This window comes from Mustelus asterias, unplaced genomic scaffold (assembly GCF_964213995.1).
Source record: "Mustelus asterias unplaced genomic scaffold, sMusAst1.hap1.1 HAP1_SCAFFOLD_523, whole genome shotgun sequence".
NCBI classification, from domain to species: Eukaryota; Metazoa; Chordata; class Chondrichthyes; order Carcharhiniformes; family Triakidae; genus Mustelus; species Mustelus asterias.
This window is the reverse complement of record NW_027590474.1, coordinates 94,203-108,071: the sequence shown is the minus strand read 5'-3', so window position 1 is coordinate 108,071 and position 13,869 is coordinate 94,203.

Below are 13,869 nucleotides of genomic sequence, written 5' to 3'. Positions count from 1 at the left end.
ACTTGAACAAGAACTTGGCGGTAATGATCCTTGTATAACATTGCTGTTCTTGTCAATGGCAACCAAATGCAAACAGTATGAAGTAATCTTCGTGAGTTGCTACAAAGTATCCTATTGAGTTACTCAATGCAACCACGGTATGATTGCAGTAAAGGTGGTGAGTCTCTACTTACTTTCTAACCAATGATGGGAATAAAGATTGTTTTTTTTCTCGATACAATCCCCCCTGTAAAGAATGAAGATAAAACGGAACGGAAACATGTCATTGGTGCACCAATTACTTTGTTTATTCTATCTGAACTCTTCATAATTTTATACACCTCTTTCAGATTTAATCTTAAAGCTCTCCACTCGAAGAAAAACAAGTCCAGCATCTCCAGGCTATGTTTGTAACTGTAGCCCCTGATTCCCTGAACCATTCCACCAAGTGGAATGGGGTGGCACGACGGCACAGTGGTTAGCACTGCTGCCTCATAGCACCAGGGACACAGGTTCGTTTCCGGCCTTGGGTCACTGTCTGTGTGGAGTTTGCACGTTCTCCCCGTGTCTGCGTGGGTTTCCTCCGGATGCTCCGATTTCCTCTCACAGTCAAAAGATGTGCAGGTTAGGTTGATTGGTCGTGCTAAATTGACCCTAGTGTCATGGATTAGCAGAGTAAATATGTGGGGTTATGGGAATAGAGCCTGGTTGGGGTTGTGGTTGATGCAGACTCGATGGGCCGAATGGCCTCCTTTTGCACTGTAGGATTATATGATTCTATGATTCTAAGTCTCTTCTGTCCCCTCACCTCCAAGTCATTTCCGATACATGAAAGCCTGAACTGAATACAAGATTTCAGCTGGGGACCAAGCTCAGGTTTTATATTGATTTATAATAGCTTCCTAGTTCTTGTAGTCTGTGGCGCTAATCAAAAAGACCAGCTTTCCATAAGTTGTATTAACTATTTTGTTAACCTGTCCTGTCACCTGAAATGGTTTGTGTGCCAACAACCTTTTGCAACCCCTTTAAAAATGTACCATTTACAATATATATGGGCTGATGAATGGCAGATAGAGTTTAATTTAGATAAATGCGAGGTGATGACTCAGTTAATGGTAAGGCATTGGGGAGAGTCATAGAACAAAGAGATCGAGGGGTACAGGTTCATAGCTCCTTGAAAGTGGAGTCTCAGGTGGACAGAGTGGCGAAGAAGGCATTCAGCATGCTTGGTTTCATCGGTCAGAACATTGAATACATTAGTTGGACGTCTTGTTGAAGTTGTACAAGACATTGGTAAGGCCACAGTTGGAATACTGTGTATTATTATAGAAAGGATATTATTGAACCAGAAAGAATGCAGAAAAGATTTACTAGGATTCTACTGAGATTTGATGGTTTGAGTTATAAGGAGAGGCCGGATTGACTGGAACTTTTTCCCCTGGAGTGCAGGAGACTTAGGGGCAATCTTATAGAGGTCTATAAAATAATGAGGGGCATAGATCAGCTAGATAGTTAAAATCTTTTTCCAAAGGTAGGGGAGTCTAAAACCCGAGGGCATAGGTTTAAGGTGAGAGGGGAGAGATATAAAACGGTCCAGAGGGGCACTTTTTTCACACAGAGGGTGTGAGTGTCTGGAATAAGCTGCAGAGGTAGTAGTAGAGGCGGGTACAATTTAGTCTTTTAAAAAGCATTTAGACAGTTACATGGGTGTGATGGGTATAGAGGGATATGGGCCAAACGCGGGCAATTGGGACTAACTTTGTGGTTAAAAAAAAGAATGGCATGGACAAGTTGGGCCGAAGGGCCTGTTTCCATGCTGTAAACCACCATGATTCAATATTGTGTCATGAAGAGAGTGTTAAGAGAGGGAGAGACATTTCTGGTAACCTGCAGACTTTGAAACTCATGATGTGGAGATGCTCTGAAAGCTAGTGGCTTTTGCTACCAAATAAACCTGTTGGACTTTAACCTGGTGTTGTGAGACTTCTTACTTTGAAACTCAACATTATCTAAGGAAGATATTAAAATGTGAAGTTGTGGATTTTAATCACCTGCAATCTAAGTAAGACAATTGGGAACTGCTAGTCAGCCGGGAGACGCTACTTGTGCCTCAGGCAAGTGGAAACAGACACTCAAACTCCCCTGTGGAGTGTGGAAAAACAGTAAGGAGTCTAACAACACCAGGTTAAAGTCCAACAGGTTTATTTGGTAGTGTGGAAAAACCCATCTCCTGTTGGCTTTTACTATTTGAAATGCATCAACAGTTTCTGAGATGAAATATCAAACAACATGATAACCTGTTCCACAATAAATGTGGTAATATAAACAGGGCCTAGTTTTAAGGCTGATAAAATTGGATATCTTAAATTAAAGAATTGGGCATATTAAAATCAAACACAGTCAAACGTCGGGCAGGCCAATTGTACAAATACACAAACATGTCTGGGCCTGGCCCATCAATCACCCATCAAAGGTCGTTGCACCCTACTGATACTTAGCAGGAGATTATTGCACCCCATTGAGATGCACCGGCCTATTGTTAGAAGCCCAGATCAGACCAGACCTATCAGGCAGACATCAAGAAACCTGTCCTGTCAGGCAGACATCAAGAAACCCACTGGGTTTTGGAACCCCCTCCTGGGACCTCATTGGCCGAAAGCCAGAGAAGTTTCTGGAAAGGCAAGCAGGCAGGGGGATAAAGGGACACACCAGCAGCGAAGACCCGACGAAGGAGGCGACCTTGACCATCTGGAAGACTGACCAGAGAAGGAAGAAAGGAAGAAGCTGCCATCGAAATTCACCTTCGTGACGACAGACCAGAGGGACTCAGAGAATTGAGCCTGCAGTTTAACCAAACCATCTTTGTGGGTATTATACTTGAGTCTGGGGTATCATCTTGTTTTATGTGTGTAATTTAAGGGTTAATAGTGTTATTATTAATAAACTTGTTGAACCTTTACTTGTGTTTGTCCTTTGTCCATCTTGCAAATAAGGACACCGGGGTAAAACCTTAGAGTTAGCAAACTGGTCAAAAATATCTGAGAATTAACAGGTACAACACTGGCGTTGGACTGGGGTAAACACAGTAAGAAATCTCACAACACCAGGTTAAAGTCCAACAGGTGTATTTGGTAGCAAAAGCCACTAGCTTTCAGCACTCCGAAAGCTAGTGGCTTTTGCTACCAAATAAACCTGTTGGACTTTAACCTGGTGTTGTGAGACTTCTTACTTTGAAACTCAGCATTATCTAAGGAAGATATTAAAATGTGAAGTTGTGGATTTTAATCACCTGCAATCTAAGTAAGACAATTGGGAACTGCTAGCCAGCCGGGATACGCTACTTGTGCCTCAGGCAAGTGGAAACAGACACTCAAACTCCCCTGTGGAGTGTGGAAAAAGTAAGAGTTTTAACAACACCAGGTTAAAGCCCAACAGGTTTATTTGGTAGCAAATACCATTAGCTTTCGGAGTGCTGCTCCTTCGTCCCTTCGACGAAGGAGCAGCGCTCCGAAAGCTAATGGTATTTGCTACTAAATAAACCTGTTGGACTTTAACCTGGTGTTGTTAAAACTCTTACTGTGTTCACCCCAGTCCAACGCCGGCATCTCCACAGTGTGGAAAAACCCATCTCCTGTTGGCTGTTACTATTTGAAATGCATCAACGGTTTCTGAGATGAAATATCAAACAACATGATAACCTGTTCAGGCACAGTAATCAAATTCCTCTGGAAAATACAGCCAGCAGGGCTTAAAGAACTGGAAAAGTCATCATCAGGGAAATCTTTGAAAATACTTCAGCAGGGAAACAAGCCGAAGAGATCTCTCTCTCTCTTCTGGAACAAGTACAGAACTTGGTTCAAGAATTCAACATATCGAAATCTATGAATGAACAGGGGTCTTGTAAGAATTGCAATACTTTCTACATCTGATTGGATCCAACAAACCAGCTAAGTTTAATTGGCTGCAGCATTTAAGAATCTATGCCACAAGATCAAGCAAAGGACACTTAACCATATATTCTTTTAACTTTTTATTGTGATTCTCACTCTACTTATTCCTGATACCTGTTGTATCTTTAATTATTTTACTTGGGCTGAGTGGCTAATAAACATGCTCTTTCTTTGTGTAGCATCCTATGTTAGGGGTTGTGGGTTTTACACAAAATGAAAAGAAGTGGTTTGCACTTGTCGATTCAAACTAACAACAAAGTTTATTGAAAGAGATGGGCCCATAACTTCCAGTTGCCAGTGTACTCTGCTTTGTGTACTCTGAAGTACTAGAAAAAGAAGCATTGAGTACAGTTTTGGAGTATGAAGGTGTCATCATTATGTATGTGATCATCAGTTCACATTATTGACTATTCTTCAACCCTTAACTGCAATTTTGGGCCATATAAAAGCATACAATTGTTAGCTGCTAGCCAACTGCAAAGATGGTCACTGGTCTTATCTACACACTCTTGGGATATAAAGTATTGTCAGTCAAAGTGCCATGCTAATGGTGATGTATTATCGTGCTTACCTTTCCCAATTGAGCAGATGCCATCAACTATTTTTGCTAGTATTCTTTATTTTTTGCAAGTAGATCATTTGCCTGTGACAGCTTCTCAATTTCAGAGACATACAGGAATGATCCCGTGATGGGGAAGGTGATGGGGATGGTATTGAAAGGAATAGTAGCTGGCATGCATCGTACGCATCCTCATTTGAAACCATATGTGTAAAGAAAGCTCGAGTGGACTGTCCAAGGTGAGTGTCTATTGTGGGGAATCCAAGTGATCATTTCTCCTAGTCTGCTTGAAACAATTAGAAACATAGAAAACTACAGCACAAAACAGGCCCTTCGGCCCCACAAGTTGTGCCGAACATATCCCTACCATTTAGGCCTCCCTATAACCCTCCATCCTATTAAGTCCCATGTACTCATCCAGGAGTCTCTTAAAAGACCCTATTGAGTTTGCCTCCACCACCACTGACGGCAGCCGATTCCACTCTTGAACAATTCTTGAACAATTACATGAAGGACATCCTGGTATAGTCCCAATGATGGAATTAGCACAAAGTTATTTTGGTGACCAGATCTGGATGCTCAGATTGAAGAAAAAGTGGGACAGTGCCAATCCTGTGCACGACGAAGAAATAAGGGTCTCTCTCTCTCTCTCCCTGGTTTTTGGATATTCTGTTGGTCATCTGAAAGATGTCTTTCTGAAGGGGGGAATCTGCTGTTGTTGGCTTGTCAAACTGTTCTGAGTCTATCCAGAGAACTGCAGATTTCATCCAAAGGACTCAATTCCAGTATCACGTGAGCATTAGTCTATGCTGTATTAAACCTGTTTGAAGGGTCATGTTTCTGGGATTGTTTTGATTGGGACAGCTCCTATATTTGTTAAGGGTTATACATTATCGTGGTTGTTTTGCTGTTGTTTGTAATTGACAGAAGTTATTGCTAATATTCTTACTATACATGTTAACTATATTCTTAAATAAACTTTGATTGATAAAAGCTCCCTAGTGAGCCATTTGAATCATACCTGAGGTGAAACATGTCATGCTTATCCTAACCAAATTCAAGATGCAAAACTTATGATCCAGATGGGCTTCATAAAACACTTTGGAGTTTCTGACCTGAACCATAACACAGACCATATGTTTGAAGACATTCTAAAGTTGTTTCTAAATTATTCAAGTGCTCCCGTTCACTGGACCCTGTAATTAAAATATCATGCAGGTAACATTGTACACCAGGGAGACTACTCAAAATCTAATAACTCAATCTTTGGAATATGGCTGGAATGGATGTTATTCCAAAAGTCCATCTTTTAAGATAAAAAAAGATCTTGATGAGTAACAATGGTGAGCAATAGTTGCGATTCAGTGACTCCATTCATCTGTAAATGTGTTTGTGAAAGATCACTCTTAATTTTTTCTTATACTTGAGTCTTTCTTCACTGGCACTTCGATCTTTATTCCTATTGTTGTTTCTCCCAGCCTTCTAATATTCAAAGTGTGAGGACCCACAATGTTTTTTTCTTTCCTTAGGATCTTTTCTCAATGCTCTCGACGAAACAAAAGCCCAATCCATCAATTTTCTTTTTGCAATATCCTAACTGTGTTAGGGGTTGTGGATTTTATGCAAAAAGAAAGGATGTTCTTTTCATACGTAGATTCAAAATAACAAGGTTTATTGCAAGAGATGTTCTCTGCACTACACAGAACAGAAAGTGAAACTAAACAGCAGCCTGTGCAACACCCTAATGATATCACCGTCAAATCATGTGATCAGCTCTTAAAGCCATCATGAAACTTAAATATATAACTCTTTGACTCAAGGGAACCTTATTACACTGTTTACTGTGTAGGGAGTAAAAAAATACATTTTGGATTCGGAAAAGACAGCCAAGTCTCCCACAGGTTCTTCAAGGGTTATAGTGGATCAGCAGTGGGAGGTGGCAGAACATGCAGATTCCGCACAGACAGTGACCCAAGCCGGGAATCAAACCTGGGTCCCTGGCGCTGTGAGGCAGCAGTGCTAACCACAGTGCCACCGTGCCACCCGTCCACTCCTGCCACTCAAAAGAGAGGAGGATAAGAGACGAGGATGTCTGCAACAAATTTAAATGGTAGGTGAACACCTGAACAAATAGGAAAAGAAGTTCAACAGGCGATTTCAGGAGTTAGATAAGATGGAACAAATCATTATGTGTGTCTCAAATGCTTTTCTTCAAGTGGACATTGGAGAACTGACAGCATATTTTCAGCAGGTTTTCGAACAAAGCAGTGGACTTGACATGGAAATAATCATCATGCAGAATGACATAGAGCTGAAAGCTAGGTCAAGGTACAAAGACTTTTGGGGGCTTGTAAACAGAGGGAAGCACCGTCTCTGACATCCTGTGCACTCAAGGTGAAGGCCTACTTTGGTTCCACATACCTCTGTGGGGTGGTTCTTCCCAGATAAAAATCGTCAGGTCAAAGTATCGCACCCATTCTCACAGATGCCCATCTGATGGACTGTATGAGACTGGCCATCTCAAACTGTGACCCAGACAGCACAGCACTCACAGATAGTGTGCAGGTGTCACACTAAAAATAAGTGAGTGTTATGCATTTTGGGGGGTTTTAGTAAAGTCAAATTTTTAAGTGTATCTCGTGCTGCATTTTATGTTAAAAGTGATCTTGTGCTCAAAAAGGTTGGGGACCAATGCCCAACATTGTACACATCACAATATTTCAGTTCATGGTGACATCAATTCAGCATGATTGACTAAAATAAAAGCAAAATATCTTGGATGCTGAAATGCTGAGATAATAAAAAAACAGGAATTGTTGGAAATACTCAGCAGGCCTGGCAGCATCAGTGGGGAGAGAATCAATGTTAATGTTTTGAATCAAATATTCTTCAGAAGAGGAATCATATTGGACTAGAAACATTGGCCAAAATTCTCCCATCTCGCCTGCCACTAGAATTTTAGCGGCCAGGTTGTGGAGAATGTGAAACGCCATTGACGGTCGAGCGGGAATTTCGGGCTTTTAGATCAGCGCGGCCGGAGAATTCCACCCATTAGCTCTGTTTCTCTCTTCACAGATGCTGCCAGATCTACTGAGTATTTCCAAAACTCCATTTTTATTTCAGCATAAATAGCCGTTTATGTGTGAATTGGCAAGTGTGATATCTAATGTCAGCGGGTGTGTGGGATAATCACATCTCTCCATCGCTCCCCCTCCCATGGAAGCTTCCACACTGCTGATCCCTAACACCTGTTCCTCCACATTGGTCAATGTGGCTAACATTGCAGATCAACCATCCCAGTCTCAGTCTCCATCTCTCCCTGGAGTTGTGCACCCACCTCCTGCTATGAGGGAAAACAGTGATGAATGTGAGAGGTGGAATGTGTGGTGAGAACCCTAAGGCCATAGGACATAGGAGCAGAATTAGGCCACTCGGCCCATCAAGTCTGTTCTGCCATTCAATCATGGCCGATATTTTTCTCATCCCCATTCTCCTGCCTTTTCCCCATAACCTCCGATCCCCTGATTAATCAAGAACCTATTTATCTCTGTCTTAAAGACACTAAGTTCCATAGATTCACCACTCTCTGGCTGAAGAAATTCCTCCTCATCTCTGTTCTAAAGGGTGACAATATTTGTGGAGGGTGACGGTGAGATGTTAAAATGATGAGTGGTGTATGAGAGTTGGTTGTTCAGATGGGGACTTTCTTCAGAGAGAACAATATGTGGATATTGCGAGGTTTGTTGTTTTAGGGATAGCTCTGCAGGATTGTGCTGGGGAAGTTAAAAGTGGGGATATTGGCAGCTGAAAGTGTCATGTCATTCACTTTTCTTGCCCTAAGGAGATCATTATACCTCTTGCTGCACTGGGTAGGATTTTACGGCCTCCTTCATCTCGAAACCATAAAATGCCGCCCAAGATCAACAGACCTTCCCAATGTCCGCCCCTCGTCTGCTCTGATTCCCATGGCGGGAGGGATGGTAAAATTCTAGCCATAGTATTCAGTGGTGAGTGAACGGGCTCCTGATACTCACTGCATCTGGTGCCTCGTGCCATGCATAGTTGGTTTGGGTGGTTAATCTCCCCGTTCTGTCTGCAGGAACAGAATTTCTCTTCTAGCCCTCACTGTCTCTGCCATCATCTGGCTATGTCGAGGGCATCCTGAAACCCATTGTACAAAGAACCCCCAGCTTTTGTCGCGACACTACGGACTTCCTACAGAAAATCCACGCACATGGAGCAGTTGAACCAGGAGCACTCCTTGTCACAATGGATGTCTCGGCACTCGACACCAGCATCCCCCACAATGATGGCATTGCTGCAACGGCCTCAGTACTCAATGCCGACAACTGCCAGTTTCCAGATACAATTTTACAACTCATCCGCTTCATCCTGGACCACAGTGTCTTCACTTTCAATGACCAGTTCTTCATCCAGACACACGGAACAGCCATGGGGACCAAATTCGCACCTCAATATGTCAACATCTTCATGCACAGATTCGAACAAGACTTCTTCACGGCACAGGACCTTCAACCGATGCTATACACTAGATACATCGATGACATTTTCTTCCTTTGGAGTCATGGTGAACAATCACTGAAACAACTATATGATGACATCAACAAGTTCCATCCCACCATCAGACTCAACATGGACTACTCTCCGGAATCGGTTCCATTCTTGGACACACGCATCTCCATTAAGGATGGTCACCTCAGCACCTCACTGTACCGCAAGCCCACGGATAACCTCACGATGCTCCACTTCTCCAGTTTCCACCCTAAACACGTTAAAGAAGCCATCCCCTATGGACAAGCCCTCCGTATACACAGGATCTGCTCGGATGAGGAGGATCGCAACAGACACCTCCAGACGCTGAAAGATGCCCTCATAAGAACAGGATATGGCGCTCGACTCATCGATCAACAGTTCCGACGCGCCACAGCGAAAAACCGCACCGACCTCCTCAGAAGACAAACACGGGACACGGTGGACAGAGTACCATCCGTCGTCCAGTACTTCCCCGGAGCGGAGAAGCTACGGCATCTCCTCCGGAGCCTTCAACATGTCATTGATAAAGACGAACATCTCGCCAAGGCCATCCCCACACCCCCACTTCTTGCCTTCAAACAACCGCACAACCTCAAACAGACCATTGTCCGCAGCAAACTACCCAGTCTTCAGGAGAACAGTGACCACAACACCACACAACCCTGCCACAGCAACCTCTGCAAGACGTGCCGGATCATCGACACGGATGCCATCATCTCAAGTGAGAACACCATCTACCAGGTACACGGTACCTACTCTTGCAACTCGGCCAATGTTGTCTGCCTGATACGCATGATGTGGAGATGCCGGCGTTGGACTGGGGTAAACACAGTAAGAAGTTTAACAACACCAGGTTAAAGTCCAACAGGATTACTTGATGGCAAAAGCCACCACTTTGGTGGCTTTTGCTAACAAATAAACCTGTTGGACTTTAACCTGGTGTTGTTAAACTTCTAACTGTGTTTACCTGATACGCTGCAGGAAAGGATGTCCCGAGGCATGGTACATTGGGGAAACCATGCAGACGCTACGACAACGGATGAATGAACACCGCTCGACAATCACCAGGCAAGACTGTTCTCTTCCTGTGGGAGAGCACTTCAGCGGTTACGGGCATTCAGCCTCTGATCTTCGGGTAAGCATTCTCCAAGGCGGCCTTCACAACACACGACAGCGCAGAGTCGCTGAGCAGAAACTGATAGCCAAGTTCAACACACATGAGGACGGCCTAAACTGGGATCTTGGGTTTATGTCACACTATCAGTAACCCCCATAGCTTGCCTCCTGGACTTGCAGAATCTCACTGGCTGTCCTGTCTGCAGACAATACACATCTCTTTAACCTGTGCTTAATGCTCCCTCCACTCACATTGTCTGTATCTTTAAGACCTGGTTGGCTGTAGAGATTCACATTCTAATCAGTATTCTGTAACTTGATTTTGTGTCTCTGTATGCCCTGTTTGAGAGCAGATATCCACTCCATCTGACGAAGGAGCAGCGCTCCAAAAGCTAATGGCATTTGCCACCAAATAAACCTGTTTGACTTTAACCTGGTGTTGTTAAAACTCTTACTCTGCCATCACATCCAGGGAAGAGTCAGAGAACTAGGGGTCAGCCTTCCCACATCTTCTCTACATTATTCATCTTCCGATAGCCTTCAAAGGCAATGCACTATGCTTGCCTTCTGAACCCATCTCGGCCTCTTTAAAATGAGGGCACAGTGGTTTGCACAGCTGCCTCACAGCACCAGGGACCAGGTTCGATTCCAGCCTTGGGTGACTGTTGCATGGAGTTTGCACATTCTCCCTGTGTCTGCGTGGGTTTCCTCCAGGTGCTCCAGTTTCCTCCCAAAGTCCAAAGATGTGCAAGTTAGGTGGATTGGCCATGCTAAATTGCTCCTCAGTGTCCCAAGATTGCCCCTCAGTATTCAAAAAGATGTGTTGGTTAGGTGGATTAGCCATACAAAATGCATGGGTTTACGTGGATAGGGTTGGAAGTGGGCCTGGTGTGACAACAATAATCTCTGCCTCAATGTCAACAAAACGAAGGAGATTGTCATCGACTTCAAGAAGCATAAAGGAGAACATGCCTCTGTCTATATCAACGGGGACGAAGTAGAAAGGGTTAAGAGCTTCAAGTTTTTAGGTGTCCAGATCACCAACAACCTGTCCTGGTCCCTCCATGCCGACACTATAACTAAGAAAGCACACCAACACCTCTACTTTCTCAGAAGACTAAGGAAATTTGGCATGTCAGCTACGGCTCTCACCAGCTTTTACAGATGCACCATAGAAAGCATTCTTTCTTGTTGTATCACACCTTGCTCTGCCCAAGAATGCAAGGAACTACAAAAGGTTGTGAATGTAGCCCAATCCATCACGCAAACTAGCCTCCCATCCATTGACTCTGTCTACACTTCCCGCTGCCTCAGCAAAGCAGCCAGCATAATTAAGGACCCCTCACACCCCAGACATTCTCTCTTCCACCTTCTTCCGTCGGGAAAAAGATACAAAAGTCTGAGGTCCCGTACCAACCGACTCAAGAACAGCTTCTTCTCAGCTGCTGTCAGACTTTTGAATGGACTTACCTTGCATTAAGTTGATCTTTCTCTACATCCTAGCTATGACTGTAATACTACATTCTGCACTCTCTCATTTCCTTCTCTATGAACAGTATGCTTTGTCTGTATAGCGCAAGAAACAATACTTTTCATTGTATGTTAATACATGTGACAATAAATCAAATCAAAATGCTCTTTTGGAGGGTCGGTGTAGACTTGATGGACTGAATGGCCTCCTTTTGCACTGTAGGGATTCTATGTGAATTCTATGGAATACTTGTCATCATGCCTACATTCTGTGATTAGTTAGAAAAACTCAAAATGTGATGCTAATGCGGTGGTTGCGTCAAAAATCCACAGCAAAGTTGCAGCTGAAACAAAGAGATTCCTGACACATTGTTTGCCCCGACCCCCTCACTTATAACAGGGGGGTCTGTTGAAATATAATTCCGCCCTTTCTCTCATTCTCCCAGGAACATCCACTGCTTTCCTATTGCTGCAGTTATCGAGTCCAGTGTGTTGCCTGCTAATCCTCCTGTAAACTCGTTTCAGCTATTGAGCTGGAGAAAGAAATACTTTCTGATCTCTATTCTAACAATAGCTTCTGCTTACAAAGCATGTTGAAAGAATCGAAACATCCCAAGGTACTTTGCATATTGCTGATTGGGTACCAAACAGGAAATGGGAGACAAGTTAAGTCAGTTAACAAATAACCTACCCGAAAATGTTGACATCATTTTTGCTTTCATTTGTACTCAATGCTCTCAATTATAACTTGACATCAATAGTTTTAATTTGGAATGAATTTGATATCAATTTTCATAGCGCCCAAAAGTTATTTATGTAATTATTTACTGAAATAATATCTGAAAATTTATTCAGTTTTTCATTTGGTCCATAAAAAATGCTCTGCTTTACACTAAAACTCGAGTGCCGCATGATCAGCTTCAGTTTTTAATTTACTTTAGTCCCAGGGTCAATCGTGGAAACTATTGACCCTGGGACTAAAATTAATTAAAAACTGCCAGGTTTCATGGTCTAAACTGCACCCACCTCCCCATGCACACGCAACCACCCCTGGCCCCAGTCTCATCTCTAAACTCTCCCCCCAACCTCCACACTCTCAAATTGTACCCCTACTTTCAGCCTCTCTCCCTCCCTTCCCCTCATTTCAGCCACTCTCCCCTCGCTCCAGCCACACTCCCCTCCCTTCCTCCAGCTACTCTCTCCCCCTGCCCTCCCCTCCCTTCAATCTCCAGGCCTTGGAGCCTCCAAAGTCATGCTGTGCCTCTCCACTGAACCTTAGCACAGGGCCTTTCCTCCGAACGTGAGCACTGGGCCTTTCCTCTGCACCCAAGCCCCGGGCCTCCCTTCTGAACCCGAGCCCTGGGCCTCTGACTTTCCTGGCACTCATTCCAGGATGCCCAACCTGCTCCGATTTTAAATCTTCACAAACATCATTTCCAATTTCTGGCCTGCCCTGTAAACAGTTACAGAGGAAAGAGAGGAGGGGATGATGGGAGAAGGAGAGGAAGGGAGGGGAGGGAAAGAGGGAAGGAGTGGAAGGGGAGGGGAGGAGAGACAGTGAAAGGAGAGGGGAGGGGGGAAGGGAGGAGAAAGGGGAGTGTGAGTGGTGTGTGACGGGTAATAAGGAGTATAATGGGAGGGAAGGGAGAGAGAGAAAGGACAGAGAGAATTTAAGTGACCCTACATACTGCATGCCTAATTAACTGGGGCTTAAGAAAATTTTATATAGTCCCATTTTGTCATGATCACTGCAGGACGGCAAACTGATGACAATGAAGGCAGTTGGCAATTATAATTTGACATCATAAGTAGAGTTGTGTGTGAAAATAACAACTAAATAGTCAGTTCTGAGAGAAAATGACAGCCAGATAATTGCTTGTGAGTGCAAGTGATGTCAAATGATGACAAATGAAAGCTGCTGAAAGAAAATGATATGAAAACGTTCAGGGAGAGTAATGGCCAAAGTCAAGACTTTGGGAGTTGGGGAGAAATATGGTAAGGTAATAGAACTTAGTAAGATCATTTAAAATGTAGGGTTTGGGATTTGGTCACAAATCACAAACCTGAACTTGTTTCCTCTTCTCTTACTCCCTTTATGTTTTCAAAATACTCCAGAATTTATTTATTTTCTCAAACTATCTAATATAACTTCATAAAGTAATTGCTGAGACAATACTAAAACTGAAGGGATATAGTTTCCTAACCAATCCTCCTATTCTTGCCTCTGAATCGGTATAAACA